The sequence below is a fragment of the Schistocerca piceifrons genome, chromosome X, assembly GCF_021461385.2.
Source record: "Schistocerca piceifrons isolate TAMUIC-IGC-003096 chromosome X, iqSchPice1.1, whole genome shotgun sequence".
Lineage (NCBI taxonomy): Eukaryota > Metazoa > Arthropoda > Insecta > Orthoptera > Acrididae > Schistocerca > Schistocerca piceifrons.
This window is the reverse complement of record NC_060149.1, coordinates 133,796,548-133,812,917: the sequence shown is the minus strand read 5'-3', so window position 1 is coordinate 133,812,917 and position 16,370 is coordinate 133,796,548. Positions and strand designations below refer to the sequence as shown.

At 45.4% G+C, this 16,370-nt stretch overlaps 1 protein-coding gene and 1 non-coding gene across 2 annotated transcripts in view; one reads left to right on the top strand and one right to left on the bottom strand.

Annotated features, from left to right (window-relative positions):
• The window catches only part of LOC124722239, a 357,025-nt gene that overhangs the window by 72,080 nt on the left and 268,575 nt on the right, over positions 1–16,370 (top strand). The window lies entirely within an intron of this gene.
• Positions 5,500–5,583, bottom strand: Trnas-gga. Its single transcript is given in 2 exon segments — positions 5,500–5,534; positions 5,544–5,583. It is a non-coding gene; the product is annotated as a tRNA-Ser (tRNA).

Sequence of the window (16,370 nt, the reverse complement as noted above, 5' to 3'; positions counted from 1 at the left end):
TGATAGAACATCCACAGCCAACGTCTATCTTCAGGAGTGCTGGGAACCCTAGTGATGCACAACTGTTTTTGATGTGTGTACATGTGCTCAGGCATACTAACTTTAGTACTGCTTCATCTTCCTTATCGACTGAATGGGAAGTGCGATCGAATCGGTGAGGCAGCCTGGTAAACGGAGGAAGTTATGTAGGAACTCAATGTGGCTAGATCACCACACAGGAAAATTACACAAGAAGAGTGAATATTAGCGTGAGAGTTAATAACGTGAGTCGATTCTGGTTTCCTTGTAATAAAGAAACGGACTGTTCTTGGACGTATATTCCTATGTAGTATCTGATCTACGAATTTCTCTCTGTATCGTCTCTAAAAGTGTAGCAGGAATAGTGGTACACCGAGTACAATGTTACCGACATACAGCAATTACACGAACAGTAAAAAACTTGCTTCATCTATTACTCAGACCTGCATGTACTTCAGTAATGTAAAACGTACTACAGTCATATGACCAGGGTTGTCCTAATAAAATTTGTACTCTGGTAGAGCACCTCGCCGATGGAGTATAGAAGCAAGAATGTAAATCATTTCTGTGTTGATACTCAGTAGATTCGATCCTATAACTTTGCACCATCAGCAACACATGTACCGCCCAGTAGACGCACGGTTACAGTTATAACACGGACTTGCTCATAGTCGTCGGCTTAGGTGTATAAAGTAGGCGGTTGTGAAAATCCGTCCACATTGATGAGAGGGAAACCTTTCAAACATCTATCAGGTATCAGGTCTGCCAGATGAGGTTTCATTTCATTAGCGAACTAGATGTCTAAACATGTATTTCTGTAATACATGTTTTTTTCCTAGCCTACAAACCTCCCGCAGTACCCCTGCAAGCTGCGCCATGTTCAACTGCGGAAAAAGTGGTCACATCACAGCGGTCAGCATTCGTCCGCGTATCGTTGAACGTCTTTTCCTTTACGATAATGATCGAAGCAGAAGAAATGAATTAAAGTTTTTGCTGCAGCCGGGACTCGAAGCAGGGTCTTCTTGCCTTTTTTTATCGTTGTGTTTTGTCCTTGCGGATGTCACATGACATCTGTTCAAGTTCGTTGTTGATCCTTTCACTCAGTTTTTTATTACAGAGGCCAACCAGCTCTCTGACCGAACGCGCTGGCTGCCGTGCCGGCGTGCTTGGTGGGCAGAAATGTTAACCATTTCACCATCACAACACACTTGTCAACATTAGTGCACGAACTACCCAAGCTGAGTGCCCTTCCCAACACAAACTTCGTATCTTCAGCTCATTTTCCCTTTATTTGACTTGAGTTTATTAAACCATCCTGGCAACCGCTTGGTTCGAGTATGAACGCATATACAAGTAAATAGGAAAAACTGACATTTATATTAATGATTTTGTTCATTTTATTGAAAAATTGAAATCCTTCAGGTTGAGTCCAAGAAATATTATGGTCAGTTTCGATGTTGCATTAACTTTACTATGGTTCCTCATAACATGATGTCACAGAAAGTATTATCGCAGAGGGTATGAGAGATCACCTTAAAAAGTGCATCTCATCAGCTTACTTTCAATGGGCAACATATTCTATAAGCAAACCGATGGCGTAGTTATGAGGAACAGCTTAAATTGGAACGATTACACTGATAATTTTGCGGGGAAGACAAACCAAAGATTGCGTTTTATTGACAGAACTCTTAGAAGATGCAACAAAAAAATGGTTCAAATGGCTCTGAGCACTGTGGGACTTAACATCTGTGGTCATCAGTCCCCTAGAACTTAGAACTACTTAAACCTAACCAACCTAAGGACATCACACATATCCATGCCCAAGGCAGGATTCGAACCTGCGACCGTAGCGGTCACGCGGTTCCAGACTGAAGCGCCTAGAACCGCACGGCCACACCGGCCGGCGAAGATGCAACAGGTGTACGCTGTGCGGTATGGGAGCCTTGAATCCTTATCAGACAGAATTCACGGAGGGCATCGAAAAGTTTCAAACAAGGGCAACTCCTTTAACACTATCCCGAAATAAGGAAGAGAGTGTTACGGATATGACAACTGATTTGGGGTGGCAATCGTTAAACCATTTCGTTGCGGTAAGATCTTTAACGAAAATTAAATCGCCAACTTTCTCCTCTGAGAAAAATATTTTATTGACGCCAACCTGCATAGGAAGAAATGAACATCATAACAAAATAAGAGAGATCAGAGGTCGCACAGAAAGATTTAACCGTTCATTTTCCCCACACGCTATTCGAGAGCTAAACGGTAGAGAAATTGTGTGAAGGTGATTGGATGGACCTCCTGCCAGGCGCTTAAATATGAATTGCACAGCAGTCATGTAGATGTAAAAGACATCGTTTGCCTAGTTATGCTTTCACAGATTCCTTGACATTTTCGATGGTACAATCGCTTTTAACAATAGCTGCTCCCTGGGGATGAACTTTCCCGACGTTTGCCTTAAGCTATTTAGGGAAATTGCAGAAAACCTGAATCTCGATGGCGGACGGGAATATGAACGGTCGTCCTCCCCAGTACGAGTTCGTGTCTTAACATTGTGCCACCTCTATGGGCCAGAGTCAAAAACAGTTCATTTTGTGCGACTTCAGCAACGTTTCTTAATTGTACGATTAATTAACGAAAGTGACGTTGGTCTGTAGTTTTTTTACTCATTTCGTTAGGTGTTTTTCCCATCATGAGACAATATGTTGTAGCACTATAATTTATGATCAGCTGTATCGGCCATATTCGTCTTGTGGAACGTCCCTTATCGTCTTAGGTACACTCACACATGTCCTTGGGCCGATTTCAGAGATCTCCTAATCCTCTAAAGACAAGGGCAGCGCTCCTGTGTTAGGCTTCCAAAACATGTTACGGACACGAGGACCCGCTCTCATTGCAAGGAGTAATATCATAATTTCACGGCGCCCGGGTGTCAGACTTGTGCGCTGTAATTAGAATTAATAGAGAAGATACAAAGTAAATCAGCACGTTTCGTTTAGAATTACGTATGTGTTACGGAGCCGATCACCAGTGAAAGATGCTTCATACGAGAAGAACCTTCTGCTGCACAGAGTAATGTGGCTTACGGAAGACAGCTGCTGATGTTTTATTGTTGTCTTATCTTGTGTGAAGTGTATGCGCCCAGGGTAGCCTCGCTTCTCATCTAAAAGTACGCTTAAGTACGTACACTCTATTTGCTTAGTCATTTTATTCTCCCTTGTTTTTGTTTTGCTTTTAACTTTAGATAAGTTGTTTTGTTTGCAGCAGTCGCGAGCTTGTTGGCCGTGAACCACCGCCTGCACACCACACGCACTTCGCTTTAGTGCTATTCTAGTCCTGACCACTAACAGGTGGTTCGCGCGCGCCACGATGCCAGCGTTGTGTCCGCGTACATCCGTATTTAACCCTATAGGCATCCCTTTATGATTTTCTGTATTACTTGTTTCTTCAGAAGTCGCAGAAGAGGCTTTAGAGCGCATAGGATATCGGGATCTCTCCTATTCTTGCGTACATCGCTGACCATTATAAATAAGCCCTTGAAGCCGCCTACGATATCTATCGTTATTGTTATTGCGTGTTTGTAGGGGATGTTATCTATTACGTACATCGGATGGTTAACAGCATAAACAACGGATTTGCCTCGTCTCCGGCCAGGCTGAAGCATAAACTCCCTCGGCAGCCGAAGGCGAACGCACAGAAGAGGTTTCAGCACCTTGGCTAGCGTGTTGAATAGACAGATGGGTCCATTCGTTTCTACGGGGTCTCATTCGTTTTTTTTTTATAATTTTTTTAGTTTCTGCAGGGTTCTTGTTTTCCCGAACTCGGAAGTGAGTTAATTATGACTTCAGCTGGGCATGGTACGCGTTGTGGTGCTTGATGCTACAGTGCTACTGGACTCCATCTGGACAGCGTCTTTAGTTTTTTGAGCTTGTCCACCCCGTGCGCATTCTTCTCTTGCACCTTTCTATACATATGTCCCTTGTCTGTATGTGAAGGCTAACCTCGTCGGCCGGAGTGGCCGTGCGGTTCTAGGCGCTACAGTCTGGAGCCGAGCGACCGCTACGGTCGCAGGTTCGAATCCTGCCTCTGGCATGGATGTGTGTGATGTCCTTAGATTAGTTAGGTTTAATTAGTTCTAAGTTCTAGGCGGCTGATGACCTCAGAAGTTAAGTCGCATAGTGCTCAGAGCCATTTGAACCAAGGCTAACCTCAAGAACTATTGTATGGATTTTATTCAGTTTTCACTAATAGTTAGAATGATTCACAAGGAAGGTTTGTGTATATACACTCATGCTCATAAGTTTAGGATAATTGCAAAATGTGCTGTAAGTCCACGGTATTGGTGATAAGTTGAGAAAACCGTCCCGAAACACATGTGCTACAAAACGCCACTGTTTCCTGCGCATGTACCCCGACATCAATATGGGATATGATCATCGTGCACACGTACACAGGCCACACAACGGGTTGGCGCACTCTGTATCAGGTGGTCGAGCAGCTGCTGGGGTATAGCCTCCCATTCTTGAACCAGTGTATGTTGGAGCTCCTGAAGTGTCGTAGCAGTTTGAAGATGTGCAGCAATACGTCGACCGAGAGCATACCAGACGTGATCGATGACCAGCCTCCAGTCGTCCTAATATTCTACCCCTCATAACGTCCTCAATATGTGTTCTTTGAGCCATTTTCAACACACAGTCACCATTAGTACGTCTGGAAACGTCTGCACACTTACTCGCTGCACCGTACTCTGCGTATGTGGACTGCTGCCAGCGTCACCGTGCGACGACCGTAGGTCAAATGCACCGCATGTTCATACCCCGAGGAGATTTAAACCCGCAAACCGCCCACCAGAGTGTCGTTTCACTATGTATCACCATTATCCTTAATTTATGAGCACGAGTGAATTTACTGTTGCTATGTCAGACAAGTCGTTCGTCTCTATACTTGGTGCTAACGTGCGAATCTGGAGTGGGTCACAACTTTTTTTTTGCAATTCTGTCCTTCAGCGCATATCCTATTCCTCTGCAAACAGTATGTCCCATAGCTTTCTGGTCAAAATTATAAATACGACAGAGGGCCCTAAAGTAGGTATTTAGAGATCACGAACAAACTGTCGAATTCAAATGGCTCCAAGCACTATGGGACTTAACATCTACCGAGCGAGGTGGCGCAGTGGTTAGCACACTGGACTCGCATTCGGGAGGACGACGGTTCAATCCCGTCTCCGGCCGTCCTGATTTAGGTTTTCCGTGATTTCCCTAAATCGTTTCAGGCAAATGCCGAGATGGTTCCTTTGAAAGGGCACGGCCGATTTCTTTCCCAATCCTTCCCTAACCCGAGCTTGCGCTCCGTCTCTGATGACCTCGTTGTCGACGGGACGTTAAACACTAACCACCACCACCACCACTTAACATCTGAGGTCATCAGTCCCCTAGACTTAAAACTACTTAAACCTAACTAACCTAAGGACATCACACACATCCATGCCAGAGGCAGGATTCGAACCTGCGACCGCAGCGGTCGCGCGGTTCCAGACTGTAGCGCCTAGAACCGCTCGGCCACTCCGGCCAGCTGTAACGCTTAAAAGCTGAAGAGAAATTAGATGGTAGGGTCCTAGCTGCCTGCCTCATGATGCATCAGAAAACAGGGCTGTTTGAGAGATAGTGCAAAATATTGCAACGGCGCGAGCCTGGCGCATGATGGCCCGTCGTAGTAAGAGGGCCACTTGTAAAGCGCAGCCGAAGCTTTACGCCAGACTGCCCTTTTAGGTGCCGCAGCCCGCCTGTCTGTCAGTAACCAGCAAGTTACTGAAACTGGGGACGTTTCGGCACGTGGCGTACGTGACATGTGCGGCAGCAACACTGCAATCAATCCTGTTTGGTGCGTATAAATACTGCCATCCCGTTAGGCTGGTCACCAAGTCGGTGCGCCATTGAACCAGCGTTCGCTACAACATGGGCTTCCAACCTTGCGGCTGCCACCGCTCAAACGTCATCTGGACAGGACCTGCTGCCATAGGGTCCAGCTGCAGCACTGGTGGGCCGAGAGTAGCACTGAGGCCCTCCCACCCTCCTACCCAGTGAGCGTTCTCCAGTGTCAGACTGTGCTAGCAAGACACAGGACTGGAGTTCGTTTTTCGATGCCTCCATTACCTTACACTGGGCCGACCGACAGCCAGCTCGCCCTACAGCTGAACCAGCACTAACAGCAGCCTGAGTATTTTTTAAACTTTGTGTTCTGCCTTAGGGCAGGTCTTGTCTTGGGGGAAGCCTCGTCAGAGAGGTCCACCGCATGAGCGTCTAGGGAAGTGATTCCAGTAGTGGTTTCCCGTTGCCTTCCACTGATGAGGATGAAATGATAATGAGGACAACACAACACCCAGTCCCTGAGCGGAGAAAATCTCCGACCCAGCCGAGAATCGAACCCGGGCCCCTTGGCGTGACAGACCGCCGCACTGACCACTCAGCTATCGGGGAGGGCCAGCCTGAGTATGCACATGTCGAAAGCTCACCTCGCCGCTGTGCTCAACTACACGTAGCAAAGGCCAGTTGTGGTCACCTCTATGCGTCATGAATTGTGTTCCGTGGGTACGACGCTCACCACCCACTGTCTCACTGACATGGACGCGAGTTACCGTATACACTACTGGGAAGTAAATAAAGATTTATGTTTACTACGAGGTGTTTTTGACTTATCCCGACCCCTCCAATATCCACCAGGGAACACCCACACCTATTTTAATATTATGCTCCATTGTAATGATACTGGCGACCGTCGTTCTGAACAGTTGCTATGAATCAAATTGTCTCTATAAGGTATATGTTATTTATATCAATAAAAATTAGTCGTATCATTTCGATAATTAGTTCCTTGAAGCACTCAGTTTAAAGATTTGTCACAAATTGAACGAGCGACAGAGTTACTGGGCTTGACGCGCCCAACCGCTGGCAGGACACCATCAACAGCGTTACCTGTCATCAGAGACAGGGGTGCACTAGGGAAGTATGAGAGGACCGTTGCTGTTTCCTACACACATAAATGATCCGATGGACAGGGTGGACACCAATCTGCAGCTGTTCGTTGATGATGCTGTGGTGTACAGGAAGACGTCAAAGATCAGTGACTGTATGATGATGCAAGATAACCTTGACAAAATTTCGAGTTGGTGTTATGAACGGCAGCCGGCTGTAAATGTAGAAAAATATAAGTTAATACGGATGAGTAGGAAAAACAAATCCGTAATGTTCGGATACAACATCAGTAGTGCCCTGATTGCCATAAAATGTTCAAAATGGTTCAAATGGCTCTAAGCACTATGGGACTTAACATCTGAGGTCATCAGTCCCCTAGACTTAGAACTACGTAAACCTAACTAACCTAAGGACATCACACACATCCATGCCCGAGGCAGGATTCGAACCTGCGACCGTAGCAGCTGCGTGGTTCCAGACTGAAGCGCCTAGAACCGCTCGGCCACAGCGGCCGGCACAAAATGTTCAAATGTGTGTGAATTCCTAAGGGACCAAATTGCTTAGGTCATCGGTTCCTAGACTTACACACTACTTAAACTGACTTATGTTAAGAACAACACACACCCATGCCCGAGTAAGGACTCGAACCTCCGGCGGGAGGGGCCGCGCAGTCCGTGATATGATGCCTCAAACCACACGGCCACTGCTTGACATAGTCACGTCGTTTAAATATCTGGCCGAAACGTTGCGAAGCGATATGAAATGGACTGAAATGGTCGACTTCGGTTTATTGGGAGAATTTTAGGAAATTATGGTTCATCTGCAAAGGAGACCGCATGTAGGACGCTAGTGCGACCTATTCTTGAGTACTACTCGAGTGTGTGGGATCCGCACCAGGTCGGATTGAAAGAAGACATCGAAACAGTTCAGACGTGAGCTGCTAAATTTGTTACCGGCAGGTTGGAACAGCAAGCAAGTGTTACGGACATGCTTCGAGAACTCAAGAGGGAATGCCTGGAGGGAAGAAGACTTTAATTCCGAATAACACTACTGCTAAAGTTTAGAGAATCTGTATTTGTAGCTGACAGCAGAAAGGTCCTACTGCCGCCAACGTACATTTCGAGTAGGGACCATTAAGATAATATACGAGAAATTAGGGCTCACAAGGAGGCACATAGACGGTGTCCGCCCCGATAGCTGAATGGAAAAAAAAAGGTCAGCGTGACGGACTGCCGTCGTAAGGGGCCCGGGTTAGATTCCCGGCTGGGTCGGGGATTTTATCCGCTCAGGGACCGGGTGTTGTGTTGTCTTCATCATCATTTTATCCCCATCCGGCGCGCAAGTCGCCCAATGTGGCGTCGAATGTAATAAGACTTGCACCAAGGCGGCCGGACCTGCCCCGTACAGGGCCTCTCGGCCAATGACGCCAAACGCTCATTTCCGTTTCCATATAGACAGTCGTTTTTCCCTCTCTCTGTCTGCGAGTGGAACAGGAAAGGAAACTACTAGTAGTGGTTTAACGTATCCTCCGCCATGCACCGTGCGGTGGCTTGCGGCGTATGTATGTAGACGCAAATGGCCTCATTCCACAAGGCATTGCATAGACGTAACACTGGCACATTGCCCGCTGCCCAGAAACAATACGCCACCTTCTATCCTCCCCTCGCTGGACTAACACTGATGATGAAAATTTGCTTCGACACTTAAACTTCAGGACCAGCGCCACTTAGTTACTTCAGCTACACAAGCGGGCACGTAATTCCAGTCATTCACAGTTCTTCAACGAATGAGCCACGAATGTCACACACGTGAAGAAATGAATTCCTGAGCTTCATCTTGGGCAGATAATTTTAGTGTTTAGATGTCATGGCTCAAATGGTTCAAATGGCTCTGAGCACTATGCGACTTAACTTCTGAGGTCATCAGTCGCCTAGAACTTAGAACTAATTAAACCTATCTAACCTAAGGACATCACACACATCCATGCCCGAGGCAGGATTCGAACCTGCGACCGTAGCGGTCGCTCGGTTCCAGACTGTAGCGCCTAGAACCGCACGGCCACTCCGGCCGGCTTTAGATGTCATGAACGTAGATATGCGATAGTCGTAACCACTGAACTGCGACAACATATTTAGTTTCTTGTCACATTTTTTACGCTAGGGAAGAACTGATGTAGTCGAAATACATAGCAGCTCCCAGGTTGCATTTTTTGTTGTTCATTAGCGACCGGCCCCGGACAGCACTAAGAATCTATCACCGGACAACTTGTCTGGCGTAACGGTAACAACTCACATACACAAACCTTCCTCGTGAATCAATCTATCTATTCGTGAAAATCGTATCAAAATCCGTACAGTAGTTCCGAGATTAGGCTTCCCATGTAGACGGAAAAAATGGTGGGAGAACTCAGTCAAACTTCATCGTTCTGGAGTCGTGCCGGTTGTTACATTACTGCACCTCGCGCCAGATACCACCTCCTCTGCAGCAGACCAGCTGGACGCTGCCATAATTCCCACGATAAACGCCATTTAAATAAGGAACAGATAACAATACATGTGTTGCACACTCATCATCACAATAATTATAAATTACATACACAAAGCATCCTCGTGAAACAATATATCTATTGGTGGAAACCGTATCAAAATTACTTCAGTAATTCCTGAGATTAGCGTTCTCATACTGACAGAAAAACGCGGAGTGGGACTTTAAATGACACTGTCCAGCCACTTTAATGTGACTACCTGTCAAAAAGCTGAATAACCACCTTCTGCAGCGAGGACCGCTGCGAGACGTGTAAGGTATCAACAGTGATGTGGAGCCATGGCGACTCCAGTGCTTTGGTGAGCTGCGCTAGGTTTCTCGGTTGAGGATCCGTGCCGCGAACATCCCAATCTAGGTGGTCACACAGATTCTCGATTAGATTTAAATACAGGGAGTTCGGTGGCCGGGAGAGTACGATAAACTCATGCTGGTGCCCTTCGAACCAAGCACGAACAATGCGAGCTGTGTGGCACGTTGCATTGTCCTGCTGGTAGATGCCATCGTGCCGAGGAAAAACAAACTGCATGTAGGGATAGAGATGGTCCACAAGAATAGATGCATACTTATCTTGATCCATTGTGCCATCCAGAATGACGAGATCACCCAGGAAATGCTACGACAACATTCCCCACACCGTAACGCTTTCTCCTCCGATCTGGACCCTGCCGACGATTGTTGCAGAGTGTTTGCTTTCAGACGTTCCACGCCACACACGCCAACGGCCAGCTGTCCGCAAAAAACGTGATTCATTTGTAAAGGCCTGCTGTCACCACTTAGTGAACGTCCAGCTGCATTCGTCGCAGCCGGCCGGTGTGGCCGAGTGGTTCTAGGCGCTACAGTCTGGAACAGCGCGACCGCTACGGTCGCAGGTTCGAATCCTGCCTCGGGCATTGGTGTGTGTGATGTCCTTAGGTTAGTTAGGTTTAAGTAGTTCTAAGTTCTTGGGGACTGATGACCTCAAGTCCCATAGTGCTCAGAGCCATTTGAACATTCGTCGCCAATGAACAGCACTCGCAAGGGGACCCTCCATAGTGTAAATCACGGATTTTGATGCGCTTCAAAAATGTTGTAGAGGTACTTACCCTGAGTACCTGGCTGTCCGGTTTTTTAGTGACGGGCCTTGGTTTTTGAGAAAATCGGTTTTGAAGTTCATTGTGTGCTTTGTATACCCGTAACATACATGTATTCCTAGGAAGTCAGCGTAGCGCAGCGGTAAAGGTTTGCAACCTCCCCCTCACTTATCGACCTTAATGACAGTAAAAATTAAACCGCGTGTACCTAATGGAAATTTGGGAAAAGCAACCGTCACCGAAATTAATTTGTCAGTAAAGAGGGAGGAAAGGGTTACATCTAAATGAAAGGAAAAATGCAAATGAAATTGGTGGAAATTAATTTTGAGAAAAGGGTAAAATTAATAAAGAAAGTAAACGTGCGGTCGTTACGTTAACAATTAATTGGCGTTAATTAGATATTTGAGATTTGGGGAAAATTACGGTCGCCAGTCCTATGGACAACTACTATAATAACTGAAAATGAAAGATTAATGCACATAAAATTAGCACTAAAAGCGTGGCAACTGAAGGTTGACACGTCTTGTGTGAAAACTGAATGTTTGTCAGAAGTAATAAATTTCGCTACGCTCTGACTTAATTTAGCAAAAGAATTAATAAAACCGGAAAATTGAAAGTTAATTTGGTGACTGAAATTAATAGTGAACTATGTTTCTGAATCACTACGAAATTCAATAAAGTAAGGTTAGTCTTGGGCTACCTCAACAATCATTTCAAAAGCTACTTGAATCTACGCAGTTTAGAAATAAGAGATTTAACTTTGAACTTGAATTAAATGATTCTGAACAATTAACAATAGTAAAATTTAGTACGTACCAAGCTGAGCTGCAGTCACAGGTAAACGAAAATATGGTAACAAAACTCGCACTCTTAATTTGTGCTTGTGTAATCTAAATATTGTAGCCAGCTATGAATACTTTAACTGAACTTTGAAATTAAAGCAGTGAAATGGAATGATATTACTTTAATGCTGGCGTTCGAATTTCAACGACACTCGAGTTCATTCCGGAAAAGATAGGGACCCTGCTTGGTAATGCAATTGGGACAATGAGCAACAAAGGTTCATGCTGAGTTGCTGTAATTTTGTGATGCAACAATTTTAAAAGCTGAGGTCTGCCATACAGTTCTAAAACTTTGCGTGCTTTCAGTCTTCCTTGTTGGTTGATTGAAGGTTTGAAGTCGTCGGTCGAGGAGGGGGAGACAGTCACTCATTGTCGGCCGTCGCTGTTGCAGAAGCTGGATGTTGGCGCGCCTTCTTCTCGACACTGTCACCAGGCGAAACGGGCTCTTGATGTGCACCAGCTAATGTTTCCCGTCCGCGACACCGTGTCAGAAACTATCATAGCAAGTCGAGCGCAATTACATGCTGCCAAGCCCCGAAAGCGCGGCAACTCGCGGGAGCGACACTCAACACACCTGCTCCACCACCCTTCTCCAGCCAGACTCCCTCTGCCCGCGCTCCATGCGGCAGAGTTCACACTACCAAAGATCCTAAACACTTTGGTTCTCCACACGACCTATCGATATAATCGTTCGATAGCATAGTTTTCCCTGGGCCAGACTCAGTGTAAAAATACAAATAATATTTACAAAACGAACCAATTATAAATCGACATAAATGCATGTATATATATATATATATATATATATATATATATATATATATATATATATATATATATATTAGAACAGTTACAATATATAAAGACACAGAAATGTCAAATCTTTAGGTAACAAAATAAGGAAAAAAATTTATAGTACAATAGATGGAAATAGGAGGATATGGATTTCCAGCGTTACCAGTTGACGGCTGCCGTGCTGGCGGTACCGTGTTCGAATCCTTCTGGTGTACTTTTTTTTTCAAAATCGACCGAATTTTTCAATTTTATTTCAAAGAATAGCAACAAACAGTGTAAGGTGTGTGAAATTATAAAGATATAATCAGTTATTAATTTTTTCTTTCATACAGTGTTACAAAATCTTATTTTTTAACGTCCACGTTGCTTGATGTGCCGGAACAATATTGTGGGTGATAGTTATAGAAACAACCGAAGCACAGATTTTCGCAGCAGCACGCGCATTTTATGAAAGCAACCGTCTTGCAGGCGCACGGTTTCTTCATGAGCGATACCGAGAAACACAATTCTTTTGCATTAAAAAAGATTTCTCTTTCATCCGCTAATTTCGATGCGAGCCATGCGTATCTAATCATGCTTTCAAAATTAGGTGCGCTGAATTGATGTAGGATTAGCGAATGTAATTTTATCGAATCTTCCCTAGAAGCGATCTCTCTATTATATTTCATCAAGTCGGGAGCATTCTGATTAATTTTTGTGAAGATTTTCACCTGTCGGTAAAAATAAACATCGCAGGGCTGGCAATAAGGAGTGCACTTTGGTGTGACCACTTTTAGGGTGCAGGTTCTCGCTTTCCTTTCATCAGTGAATAGATGATCGTATAAAGTTTAATCTGTTTGCCCTCCCCACGAATTGATAATGAAGACACATTTTTTCTGTCCCACGCACCGAAGAATTACAGAACGCAAATATTCTTCGTACACCAGTTTCGTGAACTTCCCGGATTTCGTGCAGGACACGACTACATTTCTGTATTTCCCAGTTAACTCCTCTAGTCGCTTTTGAACGTTAGCACCAAACTTTCCGGACGGTTCTTGCATACATAAAAAAACATATGGGAGCAGGATTCGAACACGGGTCCTCTAGCGCGGTAGCCGTGAACTCTTACTGCTGCGCTACGTTGTCTTGCCCGGAATATACGTAATGTTACCGGTATAGAAAGCGCGCAATGAACTTCAAAATCGGTTTTCTCAAAAACCGAGGCCCGTTGCTAAAAAACCAGATAGCCAGGTACTCAGAGTAAGTGCCTCTACAATATATTTGAAGCGCATCAAAATCCGTGATTTACAGTATGGAGGGTCCCCTTGTCAGCATGCGTGCATGAACCAGGTGCTTGCTACGAGGCCCATACGCAGCAACGCATGCAGCACGGTAGTTGAGGAGACTCTGTTGGTACCCCTTGGTTCATTCGGGTGGTCAGTTACTCAACAGTTGCACGTCTATTCGGCCATACCCATCCGAGCAATCATCGTTCACCCCTGTCATCTATGCCCGTGGTATACCACAGCTGTCTCGGCGCCGGTTGCTGATAGCACCAATTTCCCGTGAACGGTATACTTTAACCACGGCGACGCACGAACAGTTTACAAAGTTAGCCGTTTCGGAAATGCTTCCATCCTGGCCCGAAAGTAAATGATTGTGCGCTTTTGGGCGCCAGATAAATCTCTCTGTTTTCGCATCACGACAACGACTGCACTGTTTTCCGCGCCCTCCATACACGCTTTATATACCTTCCACTGCTAGTGCTGCCAACTGCAGTCTGTGAATGGTTTTGAACATTGACGTCGAACATAGACAGTGGTCACATTAATGTGAGTGAACCGTGTATACGTATGCATAGAAGCATGATAAATAAAAACGATATGCACCAATAATTGTTCTGTTACGGATTACAGTATCTTTGAATTTACGTTGCAGGTTTCTATCTACATAAATGGTCTTTTGGATAGGGTGGATAGCAATGTGCGGCTGATGAGGCTGTGGTGTACGGGAAGGTGTCGTCGTTGAGTGACTGTAGGAGGATACATGATTTGTGAGTGGTGTAAAGAATAGCAGCCGGCCAGTGTGACCACGCGGTTAAAGGCGCTTCCGTCTGGAACCGCGCGACCGCTACGGTCGCAGGTTCGAATCCTGCCTCGAGCATGGATGTGTGTGATGTCCTTAGGTTAGTTAGGTTTAAGTAGTTCTAAGTTCTAGGGGACTGATGACCGCAGATGTTAAGTCCCATAGTGCTCAGAGCCATTTGAACCATTTTTGAAAGAATGGCAGCTAACTCTAAATACAGATAAATGTAAATTAATGGAGATGAATAGGAAAAAGAATCCCGTAATGTTTGAATACCCCATTAGTAGTGTAGCGCTTGACACAGTCACGTCGATTAAATATATGGGCGTAACATTGCAGAAGTGGGACAAGCATGTAATGGCAGTTGTGGGGAAGGCGGATAGTCGTCTTCGGTTCATTGGTAGAATTTTGGGAAGATGTGGTTCATCTGTAAAGGTGACAGCTTATAAAACACTAATACGACCTATTCTTGTATACTGATCGAGCGTTTGGGATCCCTATCAGGTCAGATTGAGGGAGGACATAGAAGCATTTCAGAGGCGGGCTGCTGAATTTGTTACTGGTAGGTTTGATCACCACGCGAGTGTTACGGAAACGCTTCAGGAAGTCGGGTGGGAGTCTCTAGAGGAAAGGAGGCGTTCTTTCCGTGAATAGCTACTGAGGAAATTTAGAGAACCAGCATTTGAGGCTGACTGCAGTACAATTTTACTGTCGCCAACTTATATTTCGCGGAAAGACCACAAAAATAAGATAAGAGAGATTAGGGCTCGTACAGAGGCAGTCATTTTTTCCTCGTTTTGTTTGGGAGTGGAACAGGGAGAGAAGGTGCTAGTTGTGGTACGAGGTACCCTCCGCCACGCACCGTATGGTGGATTGCGGAGTGTGTATGTAGATATATATATGTAGATTTAGTTACTTATGTAGAAAAATGGAGCGAATGTTGACTACGACGGATTAACACCCAAATAGTTGAAATAATCACAAAAAAAGGTTCACACGGCGACATACTGACGTGTATTAAATATGGAGCATATGTTGTCAATGGCGGACACAGACTTCCGGTTAAGCTAGGGGACAATCAGTATACAGAACGTATATTTCGTATTTACATTCTTTGGGTCACGAATATGCCACCAGCATTCACTTTTCAACCTAACCCAGTCCTCGGGCTACGCTACAGATTAATCTGTCGCCACATCCAAATTTAGTGGGGGACTATATGACGCTCGAATCGATGTTGACGGAGATGTCTCTTTCTTTTAATTGCTATTCGATATACGATAGCTGCTGCGAGGTGTGTTTAACAGTCTTTATTATTATTTTTAATCGCAGTACATGAGGCGAATGTCCCCAGCCAGGGCGCTTTCCATGTTCTCGTAGCTCAGTGGCGGCTGTTGGTTGCACTCTACGCCAGCTGCAGCCTCTGGAGCAATGCCATGCTGACGCAATGTCGGCAGATACGAGCAGAAAGCAGCTGCACGGAGAGTTGCGCCTGTCGCGCTGGTATCACCGGCCGCGATAAGCGCAGCTCTGCTCTAGTCCGTCTATTAACAACTATCAGTCCCGTAGCAAACCTGCAGCTGCGCACTCAGCGTTGATCCCCTGGCCATTCATTCTGAGAAAATCGGATGCACATAATTACCGGCCAATTTCACTGACATCGATTTGTTGTAGAATCGTGGAACATATTTTGCGTTCAGACCTTTCTAGACTCTGAGAAGCTCATCTGCAGAAACCAACACGGTTTTAGGAAACAGTGGTCATGCGAGACGCAGCTGACCCTCTTTGTGCATGATATGCAACAGGCTCTAAATACCTGCTCCCAGGTTGATGCCATATTTCTCGACTTTCGAAATGCATTCGACTCAGTCCCGCACTGTCGCTTGTTCCAAAAAGTGCGCGCTTACGGTCTGTCCGATGACATATGCGGTTGGATAGAAAGTTTTCTAACAGACAGAAAGCAGTATGTCATCCTGAATGGTGTGACTTCAACAGAAACAAGCGGAACTTCAGCTGTGCCCCAGGGAAGCGTAACAGGTCCGCTGCTTTTTACGATTTACATAAACAAT